Raw genomic sequence first — 26,376 nt, 5'->3', positions numbered from 1 at the left:
CTCCTTTTGAAAGACTTTGGAAGGTAACACTTGTGTGCCCTCAAGCCCCTGAAGCCTCACATGAGAAAGAGAAAATTATCTTGGCTCAAAACAATTGCTGGAGTAATTCAACATTCTTAAATCTATCTCCTCCAGAAAAATCTTTTAAATTAGAAATGTGAAAATAAACAGTTTTTCAGGCCAGGCTGGAGAATTGCCCATGAATATATATTAAAATCACTCTATTTGATTAATAAACGTCTGTGTGAGCCCAAGATTAAAGCAACATGCTGAGCTTATATAATATTTACTCCTGCTCTCATGGTATCTCCTAAAGCCCAGAAGACCCGGAACTGGGGCTGTCACTGCCTTAAACAGAATTATTAGAGCTTAATTTCCCCCCTTATCTCAGATTGTCCTGCACCACCTTATCATGATGCATTTAATTCTCTATTCACTGTGTAATAGAGAATCAAAATTAAAGTCACAGGGGTAGCAAAAGTGATGTGCATCACACTGGACACTGATCAGATATTTTTACTTAACACAGAAAACTGCTGGTGTAAATGATATTGCAATAAATATGCTTCAATTTAAAATGCAAGTCGCTGAGAGGAAAACCTGAGAGCCATAAAATACTCTACCCCTCCTCAAGGTTGTCCAAAGGGAAAAAAAGGACAAGGCTTTCAACTGGGTTGTTATCTTTACGATGCAATTTAATCTGGGATGCCACAAACATGTGGGGCAGGATCGTTAGGAAATAACATCATAAAGTATCAAGAAAGGGCTAAAGAAAACAGGAGAAACCGTTTTTGTGGTTTTCTCACCCCTATGCTTAGATAGGAGAATATGATGCTAACCTGTCCAGTCGTGGCCAGAGAAATAGGAACTGCTTTCAGCCAGCCCTGGGTTGAGGCCTGCTCAGATGCTACTGGGGAGACCAAAGGCGTTCTGCATGTGTTGTCTGGGCTAGATGCTCCATGTACATCATTTCATTGAAGCCTTATCATAAATAACCTTGCACAAGTTAGGAGATGTTATTCCCCTGTTGCAGTTGAGGACACACAGGTTGGAAGGGTGAAATAAGCTGCTCAAGGTCATGCATGAGTGAGTGGGTTTGCTACCAAGGCTGACTTCAAAGCCAGTGCTCTTTCTGTGACCCTGTGGTCCCAGGGAAGGGAGCAATGTCCCCTCTATGGCTCACTACTCTGCAGTGCTTTCTCTGGTGGGTTGTGGCATCCGAGGGAAAGCAGAAATAGAAATGAGAATCCCAGGACCCAGAACCAGCTCAGGGCTGAGTGTGGCTGGGTGGCAGGCAGGGCTGGGAGGAGTCTGTGTGCTGGGCAGGCTGCCAGGCCCAGGCGCGGCTTCCTGGATCCTGCCTAGGCTGGGGCAGAGATTTGGCTGAGAGCAGATATGCGTCCATTTCTGCTGCACGTGTCTAGAAAACTAGTGTTCTTCCTTCTGGAAGCATCCATTTGGTCAATTATAGGAGAAGCACAAAGGATAAACTCTGGACTGTAATTTGGGACCCTGAATTCAAATCAGAGCAAAATTGGGGAACAGAGCCTACCATTTACAGTTTCTGAGCACTCAGAAAAAGAGATGAGTGCTCAGAGCCAGCAAGAGTTCACTGAGAAGTCATTTCCCTATTTGGTAGTTTCCAGATGAGCAGGCAGGTAACAGCCAATGAGGGAGAACCTTATCTGGGCATCTGACAGGGTCTCATGGCGAGGAGAAATGCACCCTGGGCCAGCTTGCTGCCAGGAGTTGTACAGGGCTGTGCACCTGCCCCCGGGGCTGAGTCCTCCTGGCCCTGCTGATGGGGGCCTGAACGCTCAGTCAGCAGTCCTGGCACCAGATGGCGGTCCGAGGGAGAGCAGGGAGCTGAGGGCATTCTAGCAGTCGCTTTACCAGAGGCTCTCTGGTGGGAATCCCTGTGCCAAGGCTCCCTCCGTGGCTGAGACTTCAGCTACTAGACATCCGCTGGCCACCTGGTTAAGACTTTGAATGAGTCCCTTCACCTTAAAGTCCACATTCCTTACCTGGCATTTCAGACTCCAAGGTCAAGCCCCGACCACTTCCCTACTTCCAGCGGGGCTACCCAGACTGTCTGCTCTCCCCGAATCTGGGTTTGACACCTGTCATTCCTGAGGCCTTGCAAAAGCCTGCCGTTGCATCCCTGCAGCACAGGGAGGAGAGAACACTAGCCTTGGGGGCCATCAGGCTCCAGCTCCTCATGTAGTTAGCTGTGGCACTGACAACCTCCCCAGGCCTCAGTTCCCCTGTCTCCACAGGGAGGGATAACACCACCCGCTGCGTTCCAGTCCCTGTACTCCCACCGCCTCCTTTCATCCTGACCCGCAATACTCCCTGTTACTCTTGTGCTTAAAGCAACCCTTCTCATCCCAACCTCCCCAGCTTGTCCCATCGAATTCACAGGTTCTCAGGAGCAGGACTCGAAGTACCTTCATCTCTGTAAAATCCTTCTGTACTCAGAGGTTTGCACATTATAAGGCTTTTCTACCTTGTGGTCATTTTCACAAGCTTCTTTACTTCGCTGCCCTGACTCAGCTCCCCACTTGCCCAGACTCTTCCACTCTGCGTTCCGTAATGGCACATTGCCCAGCATCTCCTTCTTCACTGAGGGTTCATGCCCCCATCCCCGCCGCCTCCACCTTGCTTAGCTTCTGTCGACCAATCTGTAAAACCATGGTCATACTGACATATTGATATCCTCTCCATCTACAATCTGGCCATTACTGGGGTGCAATTTCCAAGTCCACACAATCTAACACATTGGCTCTCTGTCCCCTCATTAGCATAATGTTCTCCTCTGTGCCCTGAAGCCACTTGTGGGTTCCTTTATGCACTGGACGCTGTTACCCCAAGACTGCTACAGTCACTAATCCATTCCTTCAGTTCTTGGTAGCTACGTATTCCACCCTCTCTGATCAAACTGTGCATCCACCTTGCATCCACCTTGCATCCACAGAGTCACTTTTTTTTTTTCACAGAGTCACTCTTGATCGTGCCCTGCCCACCTCCCCTCTCTTTCTGCACTTCACTTTTGATCACCTGAGATCCCAGGTCAGTCCTTTCAAGGATGCTCATGGCAATACCTGAAGCCCCATGCCCCGGCATACCTCCATTGCATCCAGCTAGCAAATTCCTTCCCTGGTTGAACCCAGCTACCTTCTTTCTCTGTGATTGTCACAGAGCAACCAAAACTGCTGGGAGAAGCCCTCCCTGGGGACTCTCGCAGAGCTGAGTCCAGATGGACTAGCCACACGCCCTGCACGAAGGTGAGGTTCTGGCCTGTGTGGTCTCCTACCACACACCCACCGTCTTCCCTCCCCAAGCCTCTGAACTCCCAGAAGCCCTCACTTTCAGCTGAGGACCGTGCCACCTATGTTGGAAGGCAAGAGAAGCCACATGGGAGAGTGTCCCCATGTCCACCTTTGTCCTGCCCGTTTGACCCCCAGTTACAACAGCCACAGCCTAGGGCCAGTCCATCCACTTGGGCTTGGGTTTCTTGTCCCTCTTTATCCCACAGGACCACCACCACAGAGGCTGAAAATCAGTCATCTGCAGCCTGAGTCTGCAGGCATGTCTTGCCTGGTCCACAGAGTGTAATTATTTTTTATATTTGATGAGCCAATATTTAATATTTTAGAGCTTTGTTTAAAAAAACTTTTAATTTTGATATAATTTCAGGCTTAAGGAAAAACAGCAAGAATACTACAAGGAATTTTCATATACATTTCACCCAGATTCCCCAATGGTAATATTTACCACAGGTGCTCTATCCTACTTTCTTTCACCACATACACACATACACTTTTTTAATGAACCAGATGAGTAAATTACAGACATAATGTCCCTGCATTCCTAAATATTTTAGCATGTTTTCTTTAAACAAAAACATTCTTTTACATAACTACAATAAAATAATACGAATCAAGGAGTTAACGTTGACACAATACTGTTCGCTAACTTACAGATCCAATTCATATTTTCACCAAATTTCCACTGATGCTTTTTTTACAGTAATAATCAACCCATGAGCAGTAGACTGCATTCAGCTGTCATGTCTCTTTAGCTCTTCCTTCATCTAGAATAGCCCTTCGGTCTGCTCTTCAAGACACTGACATTTTATACAGGCCAATTATTTGGTAGCCTGTCTCCCACGTTAGCTTTGTGTGATGTTTCCTCAGGAGTGTGCCCTCCTGGTGGGCACGACGCAGCGGCAATGGGGCACCCTTCCCAGTGCATCAGGTCAGGAAACACCCTGTGTCATTATGTTCCGTCCTGCCCAAGTCAGCTTTGATCATTTGGTTAAGGCGCTGTCTTTTGGGTTTCTCTGCCATAAAGTTAGGATTTTCTCCTTTCTGATTAGTAAGTCTATTGTCAGGAGTTACTTTGTGAGTATGTAAGTATCTTATGTCTGGTTTTAGAACCCATTAACAGTTCTTGCTTCAATCAATTATCATGTGGCTGCCAAATGGTGATTTTCTAGCTCTATCATTCCTTCTGCGTTTATTAGTTGGCATTCAACTGTAAGAAAGAGCTATCTTGTCTCTACCTTTGTCTGTTCGTTTAACTAACTTAGTTGATTTATATCAGTTTAGATTAATGGCTGTTACTTTATTCAATGAGTTATAATCCTTTACTTATTTTTATGCTCACATTGTCCTAGATTTTATCAGTGGTACCTCCTTCAAGCTGGCTGCTATGTGTTTCTGCTGTGTCCCCATTATGTGAGCACTTTCTTAATTTTTGGGTCCACAAGATATTCCAAGTTCAGCTTATACTTTCCCTGCCCCGACCCCAGAATCAACCATTTTTTCCAAAGAGCCCTTTAGCAGATGGAATCATATTTAGAAACCGAGATTAGAATGCTAGGTTGTACTATTGCTACTGGGGTATTATTATTTCTAGACCCTCTCAGCAGATAGGGATAAGATAAAATGTATGTGTGTCTGCATACATACTGACAGTCACGTCTGTTTGTCTGTCCAACTATCTTTTCTCTCCATGAACTCCTCACACGAATACCTTTGATTCCAATCTCACATCACTAGGGTATTTCTATGTTCCCTCTGTCTATATCTGTAACTCCTTTGTCTTGCAACAGCGAGAAGCCAGATTTTTTTTTTTTAAAGGCATTGTTTTTTCTTTTTTTTTTTTTTTTTAAGATTTTATTTATTTATTCATGAGAGACAGAGAGAGAGAGAGAGACAGAGGCAGAGGGAGAAGCAGGCTCCCCGTGGAGCAGGGAGCCCGATGCGGGACTCGATCCCAGGACCCTGGGATCATGACCTGAGCCGAAGGCAGACGCTTAACCGACTGAGCCACCCAGGCGTCCCGAGAAGCCAGATTTTGATTATCCACAAGATATTTATTTACTTATCACTTAGTTCTAGTACACAAAGAAAGTAGTTTCAGAATTGGTAGTCTAAGAATCTGGGAAAAAGAAACCTATTTATTAGAGATGAATATTCACTTACACTTGAATATTTAGTTTCCCATGTTTTGCAATCACAGACAATGCAGCAATCAATAATCTTTTCCACATGAACATTTGTATTTGCAGCTTCCCTTATGAATTCAGAAGGTATGGCTATTCCCCCTCTTTGGACAGGGTACACGTGTTCCCCCCAGGGCTGCTAGTCTGCTTACTCTCTCTCTGATTCTTTTTTATTTTTTTTTAAAGATTTTTAAAATTTATTTGACAGAGAGATACACAGCAAGAGAGGCAACACAAGCAGGGGGAGTGGGAGAGGGAGAAGCGGGCTTCCCTCGGAGCAGGGAGCCCGATGTGGGGCTGGATCCCAGGACCCTGGGATCATGACCTGAGCCAAAGGCAGACGCTTAACGCCTGAGCCACCCAGGCGCCCCGCTCTCTCTGCTTTTAACTATAAGTACTCCCTCCTTGTTCCTGTACATTTAAACCCCACTTCACCTGGAGCTGGCCATTCCTGCAAGGACTGTCTCTACTAGCTTCTCCAGTTCTCTTCTCTCATTCTCTCCAATCTGGTTGTCAATGCTACTGTTGCAGTAAAAAGCATTCTCAGAGAGAATTCACTCCACACTGCTGAACCCCATAGATGTGATTATTCACTCTTCATCCAACATGACCTCTTAGTAGCATTAAGTGTGGAGACCCCTCATCTTCCCTGTCTTCTGTGACAGAGACGGCTCTGGTTCCTTCCCACCTCTCAGCCTCCTTGGGCTCCCTTGCAAGCTCATCATCCTCCTTTGTGGGGTTGCAAAATGCTGCAGCCCCTCAGGGCTTACCTCCCTTTGTACCTCTCCCCCGCTCTTGGATCTCAGTTACCCCTATGGATATCTGCCTATCTACAAGTGATTTGCAAATTAGCATCTCCAGGCCTGTCTTCTCTAATCACCACCTTCCCACAGATGTTCACCCGTCTCTCCTGCCAACATGTCTGAAGCTGAACTTGTCCCTTGCCCAGGTCTGGCCCACATCCAGGACTCTCTCCTTCTCAGTAAGTGGTGCACTTTCCCCATCAGATCCAACCCATTATCAGGTTAGCTTCACCTTCTAGTTACCTTCCACATCTGTCACCTTCTCTTCGTGGCCTTCATGTCACCCTCTTATCAAAAGTATTGCTTCAGCTGTCACTTAACAGGCTTCCCTCCATCCCCTCCTTGGTGTGCACGTTGGGGGAAGGTAAGGTAGGGAGGGAAATGCAGATCTTCTCACAGCACTTAGGATGAAAAACACATTCCTTAACAATGACCTGCAAGGCCCTCATAGTTTGCCCCTTCTCCTTCTCTCCCTTGTCTCGCCTCCCACAACTTTCCCCTTTGCTCCCTGCTTCACAGTCATCACAACCTGTTCAGTTCTTGGTAACCATGTTCTTTTCTGCTGCAGGGCCTTTGCACGTGCAACTTTCCTATGCCGAGAATGCCCTGCATCCTCTGAGCCCCGGTAACCTCACTTTTAACTTAAAAAAAGCCTCATTATTCTTTTCCAGCTCAGCCCTTCCTTCCATTCCCAGAAACACTTTCCCTGGATTCTGACTACGTTGATTTGCCTCACTGTTCACACTGAGAGCATCAGAGCTTCCCCTCACTCATCTAAGTAATTTTATGTCTGTGGGATTTGATTAATGTCTGCCTCTCTGTTAGGGACTGAATGCTTGTGACTCCTCTTCTCCAGTTCATGTGTTGAGACCAGAACTCCTGATGTGATGATATTAGGAGGCGGAGCCTTTGGGAGGTGATGGGGGTTAGATAAGGTCATGGGGGCAGAGCTCTCATGAATGGAATTAGTACTCTTCTAAGAATCACAGGAGAGCTTGCTTCCTCTCTCTGCTGTCCACCCTGGAAGAGGCTCTTACCAGAACCTGACCCTGCTGACACCCTGATCTCAGACTTCCAGCTTTTAGAACTATAGAAATAAATGTATTTGCTTTGCTTGCAAACCACCCCACCTACGATGTTTTTGCTCATAGCAGTCTGAATGACTAAGGCACATCCCAGGAACACAGGGACCACTTTTGCTCCCATGCGGTCTCTGCATCTAGCACAGTTCCTAGCACAGGCAGGGGCTCGATAAAAAATGAGTGGAATGAATGAGGCAGCATGGTGTGGTGGTTACGGGCACAGACTGTGGGGCAGACTGGCTCTATAGATTACTGGCTGTGTGACCTTGGGAAAGTGACTCAATGTCTCCGAGCCTCAGCTTCCTCATCTGTAAAACAGGAAGAGTAACAGTACCCACCTTGTAAGGTTGTAATGAAGGTTAAATAAGTTCATGTAATGTACTTACTACCTGGCAAATAGTAAGGAAGACATACATTTGTTAAATATGTAAAACAAACAGGTGAACAGTTGCTAAATGAATAAGTATTAATTAAACTGAAAGAAACTTTGATTTGAAAAAAAGATATATAAGTGACTGTTGCTGAAATATAGGCCAACGGCCAAATCATATTGCCTAGAAATAAACTCTCTAAGTAACAGAAAACAGGATTTAAATTTAATTCAACCTCCATTAGTAAGTTTGTGACTACGTGTTGGGAAAACAACAACTTACAACTGGGAATACATTCAACAACTCGAAATGCAGGCTCGAATTCTTAATATATTCAATGAATGCTGTAGGTATGTCTGATGCTGTTGATTGGTCATATGTTGGGCTGAATCATTTGTCAAAAATCAGCACACTAAGAATAAAAATCCCAAATGAACTTTTTAAAACCACCCACATCCACTACACAAATTCATCCATCAAGCCTTCGAGAACCTTCTCTGTGAGAGACCCGCACAGCATGCAGTACAAAGCAAGAAGAGCCTATCATTAAGGACAACACTATAAAGTACGAACATTCTCAAGCCTCATACATTCACACTAGTCTTTATCTTATTCCCAAACATTCTCTCAAGTGAAGGAGTGTGAAAGAAATAGCTGGTTCAACATTTTCTCCTCTTGAGCTCATATGTCTGTCGTGTATTAACAATGAAAATCTACAGAGCTAAGTTTCATCTCGTGTATAATTTTTTCATTGTAAAGGGGATGTTATCACAGGGCCAGAAATCATTAAAATTTTGATATATTGGCCTCTGTCAGATTTTAAGGTTTTGTTTGGGGATAAACGGGAAGAAGGAAACAAAGGAAGGACAGTTGCAGCTTGGAGAAAGGATGCTTGTGAAAAGGGAAAGAGCTCCTGCGGCAAACTAGGGAGACACTGTTCATTTCTCCGTAAAGATATTCAGCAAATGCTTCAGTTGGTTTAATTCAATTTATATGCACGCAGGATCGAATTACAATCCTTGAGTTGTCTTAGGGAAAATACACCAACAGAAGGAAGATTCGTTGTTTTTGTGTGTGTGAAAAAACAAAGTCAGCGGTGGGGCCAGATTTTCATCCAGTTTTGTGAGCTGATTCTGATTGGCAGAAAAGGCACTGCTTAAATATTTGTCCCTGGAGAGATGAAGGGGGGTCGGGTTATGGCTTAGTGCACACATCTGCTGGCTTTTGGGGGCTGCTGCCGGGGACTGGGGCTGTGGGGAGGAGGAGATGATGCCTGACCAAACGGAGAAAGGAAATTCACACCACACAGCTCTCACGATGACAAGAAAGTTCCCTTCTCCATGACCTGGGTCCTCCCTACTCTACCAGCCTCATCTCCCTCCCACATGCTGGGATTTGTGGCTCTTCCACCTCCGTGCTTACCCATGCTGCTTTCTCTACCCTCTTCCACCTCCGTGCTTACCCATGCTGCTTTCTCTACCCATCATGCACCCTCAACTGTGCCCGGCTAGGTCTCTCACATTCCTCAAACCTTGGGTGTCACCTCCCCAAGAAGCTTCCCCCCACCTGTCAAGTGGAAAACGCCCCTCCTTGGTACCCACTACCAAAGTCGCCTGCTACCATGCATCTCTCACTGTCTAAGGGAGGCAGACAGTCAAATCCCACAGAGGTAAAATTCCTCAGGTGACCTATGCTACTCATGCATTCCTGTTGGGCAGGGGATGCAATTTAATCAACTCTATTTCCAGCAACAGTGCCTGGCTGGGGGAAGATGCAGTAAATATCTGCGGGATGTTGAAAGGTGTCAACCCAGTGTGTAACATTCAAAGACACAGGCAAGAATCCATTCTGGACTTCCCAAAATGACCAAGTACTTTGTACTTTGCACAGAAGAATGACTGAGAATAAAGGCAAGAGAGTGCCTGAGGTCATTCATGACCAAGTGCCTTACACCTACTAATACCCCAACTGATGGAAATCATATGTAATATAAATATATGATGCATCGATGATTGATTATCCACGCATTCTGTGGTTACCATGACCTCTGGAGATCAGGAACACTCTCTGACACCTCACAGGGCCATGCCAGAGCCTTCCCATGCAGCAAAAAGGGCATCTGCAACTACATCAAGGGATGCATATGTCCCCCAAACAGTACAGATGTAGTTAGCTGTCTGTGAAGTGGCACATTCTACAATGCAGAGTACATACTCTATCCTGACAAACCTCACAGCAAAGACAATGCCATGAAGCCCGGGCATTTCTGATGAGTCAAGGTTGGCAGGAAAAGCCACTTAGTGGCTAAGAGGCAAGCAGATGTTTCTATCAAATCCAGTAGAGGGTATATATCCTGAAAAGAACATTATTCCACATACTGTTTTAAGATTTATAGGGAAATAAATTTCGTCTTTCTCCCAAATAGAAATGTTCTTTGTTCCCCCCACATACTTGCTTTAGGATAAATTTTGTGAAGCAGAATTGCTAGACCAAGAGTATATACTTTTTCCTAAGAGATAAGGACACTTTTTGTTTTAACACAATAGCAATTACTGTTGAATTAACAATTCTTTAATACATCTACTATCCTGTCAGTCGGTCTTCGGATTTTCCCAACTCTGGCATGAATATCATTTTATAGTTGATTTGAATCAGGATTCAAATAAGGTCCATACATGGTATTGTTTTATATGTCTTAAATCTCTTGAATTATACGGTTTCCAATTCTTTCTTTCTGTTTATTTGTTAAAGAAATTGGGTATGTCCTACAGAATTTATCACATTTTATATATAATTGAAGAAAGCTTGTGGAATTTTTTGTGTTTGGTATTTTTTAATTGAGGTATAATTGACATACAATAAACCAAACACATTTAAAGGGTATAATTTAGGAAGTTTTGAAATGTATACACCAATGAAACCAACACCACAATCAAGATAAGAAACATAGCATCAGTCCCCCAATGTTTCCTTGTGCCATTTTGTAATCCTTCCCTCCCGCCCCATGCCAGTCCCCTAACCGCAAATACTGATCTGTTTGCTGTCACCATGGATGAGCTTGTAACTTCTAGAATTTAGAATACATAAAGTATGTACTCTTTTTAGGTCTGGCTTCTTTCACTCAGCATAATTATTTTGAGATTCATCTGTTTTGGATTCATTCTTTTTTGTTGCTGAGTACTATTCCACCGTGTGGATAAACCACCATCTGTTTATTCACATGTTGACGGAAGCCTGGGTTGTCTGCAGTTTGGGGCTATCATAACTAAAGCTGCTCTGAACATTTGTGCATGAGTTTTTGCATGAGTGTACACTTTAATTTCTTTTAGGTAAATACCTAGGAATAAATAGAACAGCTGAATCATATGGTAGGTAAACATTAACTTGTAAGAAATTGTCAAGCTGTCTTCCACAGCCATTGCATATGCACATTCCTACCAGTAGTGTCTGAGACTTCCAATTGCTCCACGTCTTTGACCATAGTTCTAGGCTGGTCTTTTCAAGTTTAGCTGTTCTAATATGGGTGCCGTGTAGCTCACTGTGGTCTTAATCTACACTTCCTTTATTCAACTGAGCATCTCTCCATGTGCTTATTTGCCATCCCTATATCTTCTTTGGTGAAGAGTCTGGTTGAATATTTTGCCCATTTTTTAATTGTTTTTTAAATTACTGAATTAAGAGGTCCTTATATATTTGGACGCAATCCTCTTATCAGGTATAGGCTTTGCAAATCTTTTCTCCCAGTCCATGGCTTGTCTTTTCATTCTTCTAATGTTTTCTGAAGAACAGAAGCTTTTAGCTTTAATGAAGTCTAATTTGTCCATTTTCTTTTCTATTTTGGATTATGCTTTTTTCGGTGTCTTATCTGAGAATTCTTAACCTAAGATCACAAGACTTGCTCCTATGTTTTCTTCTAGAAATTTTATAGTTTTAGGCTTAAGTTTATGATACATTTTGAGTTAGTTTTTGCAGGTGTGAGCTATGAATTGAAGTGCCTCTTCCTTTTTTTTCTTTTTTTTTCCTTTTTTTTTTGCTTATTATGGATATCCAATTGTTTCAGCACTGTTTTTTGGAAAGGCTATCCTTTCTCTTAGGCATTGCCTTTAATTTCTCTTATTTCTTTTTCCTGCCTTATTGTTTTGGCTAAAACCTCCAGTACAATGTTGAATAGAAGTGGCAAGAATGGAGATCCTTATCTTATTCCTGTTCTTAAGGGTAAAACATTTAGCCTTTCACCACTAAGATGTTGATTGTAGGTTTTTCACAGATACTTTTTTTTATTGGGGTGAGGAAATTCATTTCCATTCCTAATATGCTGCTTTGTATTTTCTTTTTTTAGTATCAGGGATGGATGTTGGCTTTTGACAATTGTCTTTACTGGGATAATCATATATTTTTTCCTTTATAGTTAATGTGATGAATTACATTAACTGCTTTTTGGGTGTTAAACTAAGTGCACATCTCTGGGACAACCAAGAGATGGGTTTGATATATTATCCTGTATATGTATTGTTTGATTTTTTGGGAAATATTTTGTTTAGGATTTTGATCTATCATCATGAGGGATATTAGCACATAGTTTTTCTTATAATGTCTTTGCTTGGTTTTGATATCAGGGTAGTGCTAGCCTTACAGATTGGAGCTGTGAAACAGTCTCTCCTCTGATTTTCTGGAAGACATTGTACAACTATTATTTCGTCCTTAAATGTTTGGTAGAATTCACCAATGAATTTATTAATTTATGTAGGTAAGGTGGGGAATAGTTTTTTAAAATTGTGATAAAATATACATAACAAAATTTGCCATCTTAACTATTTTTAACAGTCCAGTGATATTAAATACATTCATTATGTTGTACAGCTAGCACCACCATCCAACTCCATAGCTCTTTTCATCTTGTAAAACTGAAACTCTATATCCATTAAATACTTCTTCCTCATTTCCCCGTCCTCCAGCCTCTGGCAACCACCATTCTACTTTCTATCTCTATGAATTTGACTACTCTAAGTATCTCCTATAAATGTAATCATACAGTATTTGTCTTTTTCTGATTGGCTTATTTCACTAAGCATGTAATGTCCTCAGGATTCACCCAAGTTATAGCATTTTACAGAATTTCCTTTCTTTTGAGGGCCAAATAATAGTCCATTGTAGGTCTATACTACATTTTGCTTATCTATTCATCAGTCAGTGGACACTTGGGTTGCTTCCACAGTTCAGCTATTGTCAATAATGCTGCTATGAACAAGGGTGTACAAATGTCTCTTTGAGACCCTGCCTTCAATTATTTTGGGCATATAGCCTAAAGTGGAATTGCTGGATTGTACAGAAATTCTACTCTAACTTTCTGAGGAAGTGCATACTGCTTTCCACAATGGCTGTACCATTTTTACATTCCCATCAACAGTGCAAAAGGTTTCCAATCTCTTCACATCCTCACCAACAACTGCTGTTTTCTGGGGCTTTTTTGTTTGTTTTCTTATTAGATACATAATTTGCAAATATTTTCTCCCATTCTGTGTGTTGCTTTTTTACTCTGTCAATAGTGTCTTTTGATGCACACAATTTTAAAATTTTTACAAAGCCCAACTGGTCTGTTTTTTCTTTGGTTACCTTTGCCTTTGTTGTCCTAGCCAAGAAATCACTGCCAAATCCAATGCTGTGAAGCTTTTATCCTATGTTTTCTTCTAAGAGTTTTATTCTTTTTCTTATATTTAGGTCTTTGATCCATTTGGAGTTAATTTTTATATCTGGTATTAGGCAAGGGGGTCCAACTTCATTCTTTTGCATGTGGATGTCTAGTTTTCCCAGTACCATTTGTTGAAATGATTGTCCTGTCACTATGGCATGATCTTGGCATGGTTATCAAAAATCATTTGATCCTGGGGCGCCTGGGTGGCTCAGTCGTTAAGCCTAGGATCAGGTCATGATCCTAGGGTCCTGGGATGGAGCCCTGCATCGGGCTCCCTGCTCAGCAGGAAGCCTGCTTCTCCCTCTCCCACTCCCTCTGCTTGTGTTCCCTCTCTCGCTGTGTCTCTCTCTGTCAAATCAATCAATCAATCAATCAATCAATCATTTGATCCTGTATGCCAGGGTTTGTTTCTGGGCTCTTTATTTTATACATGTCTGTCTTTATGCCAGAACCACACAGTTTTGATTATTGTAGCATTGTAGTATGGTGTAGTTAAGTTTGAAATCAGCCCCCCAGTTTTGTTCTTAAAGGCTGTTTTAGTTATTTAGGGTCTCTCGAGATTTCTTAAGACTTTTAGGATGGGATTTTCTATTTCTCCAAAACATGCCAGTAGGATGGCGGTAGGGATTGCATTTAATCTGTAGATTTCTTTGCGTAGCATTGACTTTTTAACAGTAAGTTAAAAACTTAAGTTATTTTTAATAATAACTTTTTCTCGGGGCACCTGGGTGGCTCAGTCGTTAAGCGTCTGCCTTCGGCTCAGGTCATGATCACAGGGTCCTGGGATCGAGCCCCGCATCGGGCTCCCTGCTCCGCGGGAAGCCTGCTTCTCCCTCTCCCACTCCCCCTGCTTGTGTTCCCTCTCTCGCTGTGTCTCTCTCTGTCAAATAAATAAATAAAATCTTTAAAAAAATAATAATAATAACTTTTTCTCAATCCATAAGCATGGGATGTGTTTCCACTTATTCCTAATTTCTTTCAGCAATTGTTTTGTAGTTTTCATTGTATAAGTCTTTCACCTCCTTGGTTAAGGTAATTCCAAAGTATCTTAATTTTTTGATGCTATTATAAATGGAATTGTTTTTGTAATTTACTTTTCAGACTGTTCATTGTTACTGTAAAGATGTAACTGAATTTTGTGTTGTTGACTTTGTATCCTGCTATGTTGCTGAATTCATTAATAGCTTTGTGTGTGTGTGTGTGTAATTTTTAGGGTTTTCTACATTTCATTTCATTTGCAAACAGAGATAATTTTACTTTTTCCTTTTCAATTTGGATGTGTTTTGTTTCTTTTTCTTGCCTAATTGCTCTGGCTCTAACTTCTAGTACCTTGCTGTAGGAGACATATGTAGAAAAATGTTGCTATGGCCAATGTCAGAGAAATTATTGCCTGTGTTCTCTTCTAGGATTTTTATGGTTTCAGGTCTCACATTTAGGTCTTTAATCCATTTTTAATTTATTTTTGTGTATGGTGTAAGAAAGTGGTTTGGTTTTATTCTTTTGCATGTAGCTATCTAGTTCTTCCAATATTTGTTGAAAACTTTTTCCCATTGCATATTTTTGCCTCCTTTGTTGAAGATTAATTGACCATATAATTGTGGGTTTCTTTTCTTTTCTTTTTTTTTTTTTTTAAAAGATTTTATTTATTTATTTGACACAGAGAGAGAGAAACAGCGAGAGAGGGAACACAAGCATGGGGGAGTGGGAGAGGGAGAAGCAAACTTCCTGCTGAGCAGGGAGCCTGATACGGGGCTCAATCCCAGTCCCCTGGGATCATGACCTGAGCCGAAGGCAGATGCCTAATGACTGAGCCACCCAGGAGCCCCTGGGGGTTTATTTCTTGGCGCATATCTATACTGTTCCATTGACCTTCATGTCTATTTTTTGTGCCAGTACCATACTATTTTGATCACTACAGCTTTGTAGTATGTCTTGAAATCTGGGATTTAGATACCTCCAGTTTTGTTCTTTTTCAAGATTGCTTTGGCTGTTCGGGATCTTCTGTAGTTTCATACAAATTTTAGGTTTGTTCATTCTAGTTCTGTAAAAAATGCTACTGGTATTTTGATAGGGATTGCATTAAATGTGTAGATTGCTTTGGGTAATAGGGACATTTTTAACAATATTTGTTTTCCTAAACCTGAGCATGGAATATCTTTTGTGTCATCTTCAATTTCTTTTACGAAATGTTTTATAATTTTCAGAGTGTACAGGTCTTTCACATCCTTGGCTAAGTTTATTCCTACGTATTTTATTATTTTTGGTGCAACTGTAAATAGGACTGTTTTCTTAATATCTCTTTCTGTTGCTTCATTATTGGCGTATAGAAATGCAACAGATTTCTGTATATTGATCTTGTATCCTGCAAACTTACTGAATTCATTTGTCAGTTCTAGTAGTTTTTTGGAGGAGTCTTTAAGGTTTTCTATATATGGTATCATCTTATCTGCCAATAGTGAAAGTTCTCCTTCTTCCTTACCAATTTGGATGCCTTTTATTTCTTTTTGTTGTCTGATTGCTGTGGCTAAGACTTATAGTACCATGCTGAATAAAAGTGGTGACAGTGGACATTCCTGTCTTGTTCTTGATCCTAGGGGAAAAGCTCTCAGTTTTTCACCATTGAGTATGATGTTAACTGTGGGTTTTTCACATATGGCCTTTATTATGCTGAGGTATGTTCCCTCTAAACCTCTTCTGTTGAGGGTTTTTATCATGAATGGATATTGTGATGCTTTTTCTGCATCCAATGAAATATGGTTTTTATCCTTTCTCTTGTTGATGTGACGTATCACACTGATTGATTTGTGAATATTGAACTAGTTTTGCAACCCAGGAATAAATTCCACTTAATCACAGTGAATGATTTTTTTAAATGTATTGTTGAATTTGGTTTGCCAGTATTTTGTGGAGGATTTTTGCATCTATGCTCATCAGAAATACTGACCTGTAATTTCCTTTTTTGGTAGTACCTTTATCTGGTTTTGGGATCAGGGTAATGCTGGCCTCATAGAATGAATTTGGAAGTTTTCCTTCCTCTTCTATTTTTTTGGAATAGTTTGAGAAAAGTAGTTATTAACTCTTCTTTAAATGTTTGGTGGAATTCACCTGTGAAGCCATCTGGTTTTTTGATTTTTTGATTACCGATTCAATTTCATTGCTAGTAATTGGTCTGTGCAAATTTTCTATTTTTTCCTGATTCAGTTTTTGGAGGTTGTTTCTAGAAATTTATCCATTTCTTCTAGGTTGTCCAATTTGTTGGCATATAATTTTTCATAATATTCTCTTATAAGAGACAAACACTTTTGTATTTCTGTGCTGTTGTTATTTCTCTTTCATTTCTAATTTTGTTTGAGTCCTTTTTTTTTTAGTTTCTATTTTACTTATTTCTGCTCTAATCTATATTTTCCTTTCTTCCACTGATTTCGGGTGCCTTTTTGTTCTTTTTCTAGATGCTTTAGGTATAAGGTTAGGTTATTTGATATTTTTCTTGCTTCTTGTTTGATATATTTCTTACTTCTTGAGGTAGGCCTATATTGCTGTAATCTTCTCTGTTAGACAACTTTTCTGCATTCCAAGATTTTGGACCATGTGTTTTCATTTTTTTTTAAAGATTTTATTTATTTATTTGACAGAGAGAGAGCGTGAGAGAGCGAGTGAGCACAAGCAGGGGTAGCAGCAGGCAGAGGGAGAGGGAGAAGTAGGCTCCCCACCAAGCAGGGACCCCGACGTGGGCATCAATCCCAGAACCCTGGGATCATGACCTGAGCCAAAGGCAAATGCTTAACTGACTGAGCCACCCAGGTGGCCCTGTGTTTTCATTTTCATTTGTCTTCATGTATTTATTGATTTCCTCTTTGATTTCTTGGTTGACCCATTCATTGTTTAGTAGCAGGTTATTCCACCTCTATGTATTTGTGTTCTTTCCAGATTTTTCCTTGTGGTTGATTTCTAGTTTCATAGTGTTGTGGTCAGAAGAGATGCATGATATGCTTTCAATCTTTTTGAATTTGTTGAGACTTGTTTTATGGCTTAATATGTGATCTCCTCTAGAGAATGTTCCATGTGCACTTGAAAAGAATGTGTATTCATTCCATTGTTTTAGGATGGAATTTTCTAAATATATGTTAGATCCATCTGGTCCAATGTGTCATTCACAGCCACTGTTTCATTGCTGATTTTCTGTTTGAATGATCTATCCATTGATTTAAGTGGGGGTGTTAAAGTCCCCTACTATTATTGTATTACTATCAATTTCTTCCTTTAAGTTTGCTTTATGTATTTTGGTGCATAAATATTTTCAGTTGTTACATTTTCCTATTGGACTGTTGTCCCTTTATTATTATATAGTGTCCTTCTTTTTCTCTTGTAACTCTTTTTGTTTTAAAGTCTATTTTGTCTGATATTAGTATACCACCCCTGCTATCTTTTGGTTATTATTTGCATGGAATATCTTTTTCCATCCTTTCATTTTCAATCTGTTTTTCTCTATGGATCTAAAGTGTCTTTTGTACATAGCATATAGTTGGATCATGTGTTTTTTTTTCCATCTGCCAATCTCTGTTGTTTGACTGGAGAGTTTAATCCATTTACAGTTAAGGTAATTCTTGACAAGGAGGAATTTCTATGGTAGTGCTATTTGTTTCCTATATGCCTTTATAGCTCCCCCACCTTTATTTCTTTCATTATTGTCTTCTTTTGTGTTCAGTTGCTCTTTTTGTAGTGGAATGTTTAAATTCCTTCTCATTTCCTTTTGTGTATATTCTATAGCTATTTTCTTTGTGGTTACCTTGGGACTTATATTTAACACCCAAAAGTTGAAACACTTTAATTTGAATTTACACCAGTGTACCTTCAATGGCATACAAGATCTCTGCTCTTTAAACCTCTGTCCCCACCACTTTTGTTGTTGATGCCACAAAATAACATCTTCATACACTGTGTGCTCAAAAACATAAACTTGTAATTCTTTTTTTTTAAGATTTTATGTATTTATTTGAGAGACAAAGAGAGCACATGAGCAGGGAGAGGTATAGAGGGAGAAGCAGTCTCCCTGCTCAGCAGGGAACCCAATGCAAAGCCCGATCCCAGGACCCCTGGATCATGACCTGAGCCAAAGGCAGATGCTTAACTGACTGAGCCACCCAAGCGTCCCTTATAATTCTTTTAAATCCATTAGTCTCTTAAATTATGCAGAAAACAAGACTTGGAATTACAAACCAGTTACAATAATACTAGCTTTTAGACAAAATTTTTTTCTTCAAACTTACAAATTTACAATCTCTTAAAATGTGTAGGAACCAAAAAGTGCAACTACAAACCACTGTTACAATAATACTAGATTTTATAATTTCCCATGTATTTAGCTTTACTGAGATCTTCCATTCCCCATACAGATTCAAGTTACTGTCTAGTTTCCTTTCATTTCACCTTACAGAACTCCCTAACCATTTCTTGCAAGGTAGGTCTAGTGGTAACAAACTCCTTCACAGCTTTTGTTTACCTGGGAATGTCTTAATTTCTCCCTCACTTTTTTTTTCTGGACTATGATAAAGATTTAATGATTTATAAATCATTTGGCAAAGAGCAAACTGCTCTAGTGTGTTTACAATGTTTATCATAATGTATCAAAAATGAAGAGCTTCACTTGTTTGAGTTTGTTAGGACCATGTGCTTAGGTCAAATTAAGTTAATCTGCTCTCTCTCTCTCTTTTTTAAAAAGATTTTATTTATTTGACAGAGAGAGACACAGCAGCGAGAGAGGGAACACAAGCAGGGGGAGTGGGAGAGGGAGAAGCAGGCTTCCCACTGAGCCAGGAGCCTGAGGTGGGGCTCCATCCCAGGATCCTGGGATCATGACCTGAGCTGAAGGCAGACGCTTAACAACTGAGTCACCCAGGTGCCCCCTCTCTCTCTTTTTTTTACAATAACCTCTCATAAATGTCTTTTACAAATAGCAATGCATACATATGAGGTGTGTGATAGAAAATTAAGAAGTTGGTTGTATTTTCCACACAAATACTGGTTGTAAGGTATCAATGTTTCAAGTGAGAGTTCCTAGGGAACCAAATTTTTAAAAATCATGTTAAGTTTACCAAGTAGAGAAATTTTTCAGTATTTTACTAACCATTCATCTCCACATTCACATTCTATGTATTTTCTCATGGTCAACAAAACTGATTCAAATGATTTAAGTTATCCCACCATTTAAAGAGGAAAGACTCCACAATAATTTGAAACCATGGAATTATCTTAATTTCACCACTTCCTACCTTTACCATAAATTCTTTTAGCTCTTCCTTGGACACATAACAATAGCTCTTAATCCCACTGGGCTCTGGAATCAAAAATACGTTCTTCCTCACAAACAAAACGAATCAATTTCATGTTCCGCCCAGATACCATCTGATTGAGCCTTGTGGTGAATTTGTGTTAGATAATTTCTTCTGGAGGAACCTGTTTCATGGGAATTTCTAATTCAGCCTTTAAATGTCTGTGTGCTGCTCTTCTTACTCCAATTGGCATCATTTTCTTCTAGCTCTCCTGTATTACTTAATGGACGACTACAACAAGTATTGGTAAAACCACCTGGAAAGATAATTTTAGCATTTGAGCATCTGATCTCTGTTGTAGCATGAGCTCATTTTCAGTGTTGAATAAGAAGATCATAAAAACTCAATGCAATAATCCTTTCATTCCGGTGACAATTCTTTTTGGTCTCAGCCCCAATTGTATTGTCATTTTCATCAGTAAGGATACACATCTTTGCCAGGAGTTGAACCTACTGCTCCTTATAGAGGTTGTTGGTGTCTAGCTCAGTTATTGTTATGACCCATCTGATCTGTCCCACAATACTCAACCCTCTCCCTGACTTTGGACAGGCAGTTTTGCCAGATATAGAATTCTTGGTTGTCAAATTTTTTCTTTTAGCACTGAATATATCAGTCCACTGCCTTTTGGCCTCCACAGTTTCTGATGAGAAATCTGCTGAAAATCTTATTAAGAATCCCTTGTATGTGATGATTTGCTCACTGCTCTCAAGATTCTCTGTTTATCCTTTGCAAGTTTGATTATAGTGTGTCTCAGTGTGCATCTCTTTGATTTCTTTTTACTTGGCATTCACTGAGCTTCTTGGATGTTTATATTTACATCTTTCATCAAATTTGAAAGGTTTTCAGCCATTATTTCTTCAAATATTCTCTCTACTTCTTTATTCCTGTTCTCCTCGATTTCCACAATGCCTATGTTGGTGTACTGGATGGTGTCCCATTGGCTTCTTATGCTCTGTTTGGTTTTCTTTAACCTTGTTTCTTTCCTCAGAATTGGTAATTTCTATTATCCTACCTTTAAGTTTGCTGATTCTTTGTTCTGTCTGCTCAAATCTTTTAATCTTTCTTGTGAATTTTTAATTTCAGTTATTGTCATTTTCAGCTCCAGCTTATCTTTTTAGTCCCTTTTAGGTCTTCTCTTTGTTGATATTTCCATTTTGTTCAGACATGGTTTCTTGACTTTCCTCTACATCTTCCTTCAATTCTCTGAGCATCTTTAAGGCAGTTGCTTTAAAGTCTTTGTCTAGTATATCTGCCCTCAGGTCTCTTTCATGGACAGTTTCTGTTTTATCTTTTTCCTTTGAGGGGGCCATATTTTCCTGTTTTTTGGTATGTCTTGTGATCGTTTTGTAGACAACTGGGCATTTGAATCTAATCATGTGGTAACTCTGGAAGTCAGATTCTCTTCCTTCTCCAGGGTTTGTTCTTTTTGTTATTGTTATTGTTTATTGTTTTAAGTTGTCTCTGTGCTGAGGATCAGCCTGAGACATAAACTTGGCCTGAGGTGTCATCTCTCAGTCTTTCCCTGGGCATGTGTGGTCATTTTCTAAATATTTTTTCTGTACATGCAGTTGTTTTTAATGTCTGGTTCCCAAAGGGAAAAAGAAAAATGAGGGGAAAGGGAGAAGGCACTGGTCCCTTAAATCCCCTGGAAATCTCTAATCTCTTCAATCAGAGGGGGAGAGGTTTGCAACAACTACTAGGGGCTGGGGAAGTACAACAAGAGATCAGAGCACAGATCCCTGATATTTGGGGGACAGGGTCCTATTTGCTAACCTTGGCTCCCACAGGCTGTGTGCAGGCTGTTTCAGGAATATGTGCATAGCTGCCTGCTATGTGGGGATGGAGGATGGGTAGCTGTTACTGTGCTGAGCACTGAAACTGATTGAAGTTAGCTGCAATTTACCTGTCCAAGTCCTCCCCTAGAAGTTGCAAGCCTTCAACAGACTCCAGAGTTCCAAAATAGTTACATCAGACAGATTCTGCCAGTGCAATTGCTGTTTAGGTGGGGAGACAGATTGCTGGTGTTTCCTAGTCTGCCATCTTCCCAGAATCCTCTATGGGATGGTTTTTAAGCTACAAATGAAATTTCTTTAATTGATATTGAGCTATTCAGGTTACTTTTTTAAAAAAAATCTATTCTTGAATGAGCTTGAATAAGCCTTTCAAGGGATTTGTCTATTCTAATTAGGTTGTCAAATTTATAGGCATAAAGTTATTTATAATATTCCCTTATCTTTTTCATATCAGAATCTATAGTTGTATCACCTCTCTCATACCTGATGATGGTAGTTTGTGTCTTTCCTCTTTTCCCCCGCTTGATAATTTGTCTAGAGGTGTCTCAATTTTGTGATATTCTCAAACAAACAGGTATTGGTTTATTAATTTTCTCTAATACCTTTGTTTTCTATTTCATTGATATCTGCTCTGATCTTGTTTCCTTCCTTATGCTTGCTTTGTGTTTGCTCCCCTATCCCTAATTTCTTAAGGTAGGAGCTAAAGTCATTGATTTGAGACCTTTCTTTCTTTCTTTCTTTCTTCCCTAATATGATATTTAGTGCTATAAAATTCCCCTAAGTACTGCTTTAGTGACATCCCAAAATCTTTGATATATTGTTTTCATCTCCATTCAGCTCAAAATGTTTTCTAGTTTCCATTTGGATTTCTTTTGTGACCCATGGGTTTTTAGAAGTGTGTTATTTCATTTTCATATTTGGGGATCTTCCAGAGATCTTTCTGTTAGTGATTTGTCATTTAATTCTATTGTGGTTGCAGAATGTACTTTGTAGGATTTCAATCCTTTCACTTTTATTGAGATTTCTTTTATGGCCCAGAATATGGTCTATCTTGGTAAATTTCTCTGTGTCCTTGAAAGGAACATGTGTTCTGCTGATGTCTGGTTGAGTGTTATCTTTAAATGTCAACTAGGTCGAATTGGTTGATAGTGTCGTTTAAGTTTTCTACATCCTTAATTATTTTCTGTGTACTTATTCTATCAATTAGTGAGAATTGAAATATCTGACTGTAATTGCAGATTTATCAATTTTTCTTGCAGTTCTGTGTTATTAAGTAAAAAAAAAATTAGGATTATTATTTCCTCTTAGAGAATTGGCTTCTTTATAATTATGAAACGACTTTCTTTATCCCTGGTAATATTCTTTCATCTGAAATCTCTTTTCTCTGATATTACTATAGCCATTTCAGTTTTCTTTTAATTAGTGTTAGAATGGAGTTTTCCACTCTTTTACTTTGAACCTATTAGTGTCTTTATATTTTACTGTGTTTCTTGTAGGCATCATATAATTATAGTTGGGTGTTGCTTAGTTTATCCAATCTGACGGTGTCTGCCCTTTAGTAGGAGTTGTTAGACTACAACTGACCCTTAGGGGCGCCAACCTCCCACGCAGTTGAAAATCCACGTTAACTTTTGACTTCCCCCAAACTTAACTAATACTCTACTGCTGACCAGAAGCCTTACTGGTAACATAAAAAGTTCATCAACACATATGTTGTATGTATTATATACCATATTTACAACAAAGCAAGCTAGAGAAAAGAAAATGTTATGAAGAAAATCATAAGGAAGAGAAAATACATTTACAGAATTGTACTGTATTCATCAAAAAAAAAAAAATCTGTGTATAAGGGGCCCTGTACGGTTCAAATCTGTGTTGTTCAAGGGTCAACTGTACTTATATTTTATGATTATTGATATGGTTAGATTTAAGTCTGTCATCTTGTTATTTGCTTTCTATTTGCCCCATCTATCCTTTGGTCCCCTTTCCTCTTTTCCTTTCTTCTTTTAAATTAACTGAGTATATTCTGATTCTATTTTATCTTCTTCGCATGCTTATTAGCTGTTTTTTTTGTTTGTTTTTAGTGGCTGTATTAGGGTTTTTTTATATATATATATAAAATCTTTAACTTGTCACAATCTACCTTTAGGTGATATTATACTACTTCATGTATAAGAATCTTACAATAGTCTTCTTCCATTTTTCCCCTCCCTGTCTTTATGATATTGTCATATGTTTTATGTCTTATATACTTGTCATATATTTTACTTCTACATGTTATAAACCCCACAGTATATTCCTATTATTTTTGTTTAAACAGTCAATTATCTTTTAAAGAAGTTTAAATAATAAGAAAAAAACTTATGTAATTGCCCATGTGGCTATCAGTGCCCTGTATTCCTTTGTGTAGATCCATATTTCCATTTGGCATCATTTCCTTCTGCCTGAGGGAATGCCTTTAGCATTCCAGTAGTGAAAGTCTGATGGTGAAATCTTTTAGCTTTTGTATAGTTGAAAATTTCTTTTTTTTTTTTTGGCCTTTGTTTCTGAAAGATATATCTTTGCTAGATATAGAATCCTAGGTTGACAGTTTTTTTTCTTTCAGTACTTTAAAGATGTTGTTCCACTAAATTCCCCTTTGTTGAATTCAATAATGGGAAATCTGCTGTCCTCTTTATTTTTGTTCTTCTGTGGCTGCTTCTAAGATTTTTTTATTATTGGTTTTGAGAAATTTTATTATCACATACCCTGGTGGTGTTTCCTTCATGTTTCTTGTGTTTGGAATTTGTTGAGCTACTTGATAAAATCTGTTTTCATCAAATTTGGAAATTTTTCTATTATTTCTTCAAATATTTTTTCCTGTTCTTCCTCTGTTTTTTCCTTCTAGGATTACAAGTATATCAAGATTCTTTTAAGTTACCCGAAATCTCATTGATATTCTTTCTTTTTAGAATTCCATTTTTTCCCTCTGTGTTTCATTTTAGATCATTTCCACTGTTCTATCTTTAAGTTCACTAACCTTTTCTTCTGCAACATCTAATCTGTTAATCCTTTCTGGTGTATTTTTCCTCCCACGAATTGTAGTTTTCATCTCTTAATATTTATTTTGAGCCCTTTTTATATTTTCCAGGTCTCTACTTCTGAGCGTATGGCATATAATTATAGTAACTGTTTTAATGTCGTCTGCTAATTCTCACATCTGTGTGAATTGTTTCAGTTTCAATCGATTGATTTTTCTCCTCATTATGGGTATGAATACAGACTTTAAATTTTTTGCCACAGAACACCAAATTGCCCTCCAAAAGTTTCATCATTTATCCTATCACTACCAATAGATGAGAGTGTCTGTTTCCCTCCCTATCCTGTCGCCACCAAATTTTGTCAGTCTTTAATCTTTGCCAATTGCACAGGCTAAAGCTATCTTCTACTATAACAGGTATTTATTGAGCACTGACTTCAAGCCTGGTGATGGATGGTAGCAATTCTGTGTTCAAGCAGCCGCAGTAGCTGCCCTCATGGTGCTTATAACCTTGTGGTGTTGACCATGTTTTTATTTGTATTTTCACTGATTATCAGTGACATTGAGCATCTTTTTTTTTTTTTTTTTTAAGATTTTACTTATTTGACAGAGAGAGAAATAGTGAGAGAGGGAACACAAGCAGGGGGAGTGAGACAGGGGGAGAAGCAGGCTTCCTGCCAAGCAGAGAGCCTGATTTGGGGCTCGATCCCAGGGCCCTGGGATCATGACCTGAGCTGAAGGCAGACGCTTAACAACTGAACCACCCAGGTGCCCCTACATTGAGCATCTTTTCCCAAGTTTATTGGTCACTTATATTTCTCCTTTGGTATACTGCTACTAATGTTCACTGGATTGTTTGGATTTTTCATTCCTTTGTAAAAGCTATATATTTACTAAGGATAGATACCCACTTTCACCTTTTTTTTTTTTTTGAGAGAGAGCATGCGCAGAAGTGAGGGGAGAAGCAGAGGGAGAGAGAGAATCCCAAGCAGACTTCCCACCACTAAGCGTAGAGCCCTATGTGGGGCTTGATCCCACAACCCATGAGAACATGACCTGAGCCTAAATCAAGAGTCAGATTGCTTAACCAGCCGAGCCACCCAGGCCCCCTCACTTTCATCTTTCAAATAAAAAAAGTTTGTGGTACAAAGACATTTCCTTTAAAATAAACTAACATTTGTACATAATTTCTTCAAAGAAATTATTTGCATGTTACTCAAGTACTCTTTCTCTACATTAAAAATAAATAGGAATTGGTTCTGGTTTAAAAACAATGCCCTTAAAGGCAAATATTTTTGAATACAAAAATACGAAATACATATATGAATACTTTAGGTATACATAAATACATAAATACTTTCATATATATCTGACATCAACATATAAATGACCTACATTCTTTAGAAATAATTATGCAGATTCCAAATGCCATTTTACTCTCTAATAATGAAAGAGAAAGTCAAAGAGATGGAACATTTCCAGATTAAATATTCCCAGCTGATTAAATATCTCCGGCAAAGCCATGCCATCTGTACTGGAAATGCCCTATATGCAAGATTGTTAATTTGTAATTGTCTAAGATCTATTCAAAGGAGAAAATGTCCAAATTCCCATTATAGCATGTTTGCTTACCCACTGAAGAACAGCAAGAACTCTCATGCACATGCACAAGAGTAACAAGGCACATGCTACCTATTCATCTGGCTGTGCAGGTAAATGCTTCCTGGGAGCATCAGGAAGAATGCCCTGAGACACAGTTTCTAGAAAGTGCCCAGGGT

General features: G+C 39.5%; 1 protein-coding gene and 1 pseudogene across 6 annotated transcripts in view; both read right to left on the bottom strand.

Moving 5' to 3' along the window:
• Nucleotides 1–26,376, bottom strand: part of NMNAT3 (nicotinamide nucleotide adenylyltransferase 3) — a 117,612-nt gene that overhangs the window by 39,281 nt on the left and 51,955 nt on the right. The gene's annotated exons all lie outside the window — the stretch shown is intronic.
• On the bottom strand, nt 15,234–20,997 carry LOC135362387 (isopentenyl-diphosphate Delta-isomerase 1-like; annotated as a pseudogene).

The sequence above is a fragment of the Mirounga angustirostris genome, unplaced genomic scaffold (genome assembly GCF_029215605.1).
Source record: "Mirounga angustirostris isolate CCGP_5_RB_7025 unplaced genomic scaffold, mMirAng1.0.hap1 SCAF_1, whole genome shotgun sequence".
Lineage (NCBI taxonomy): Eukaryota > Metazoa > Chordata > Mammalia > Carnivora > Phocidae > Mirounga > Mirounga angustirostris.
Note: the sequence above shows the minus strand (reverse complement) of the source record. Positions and strands in the feature narration are given on the sequence as shown.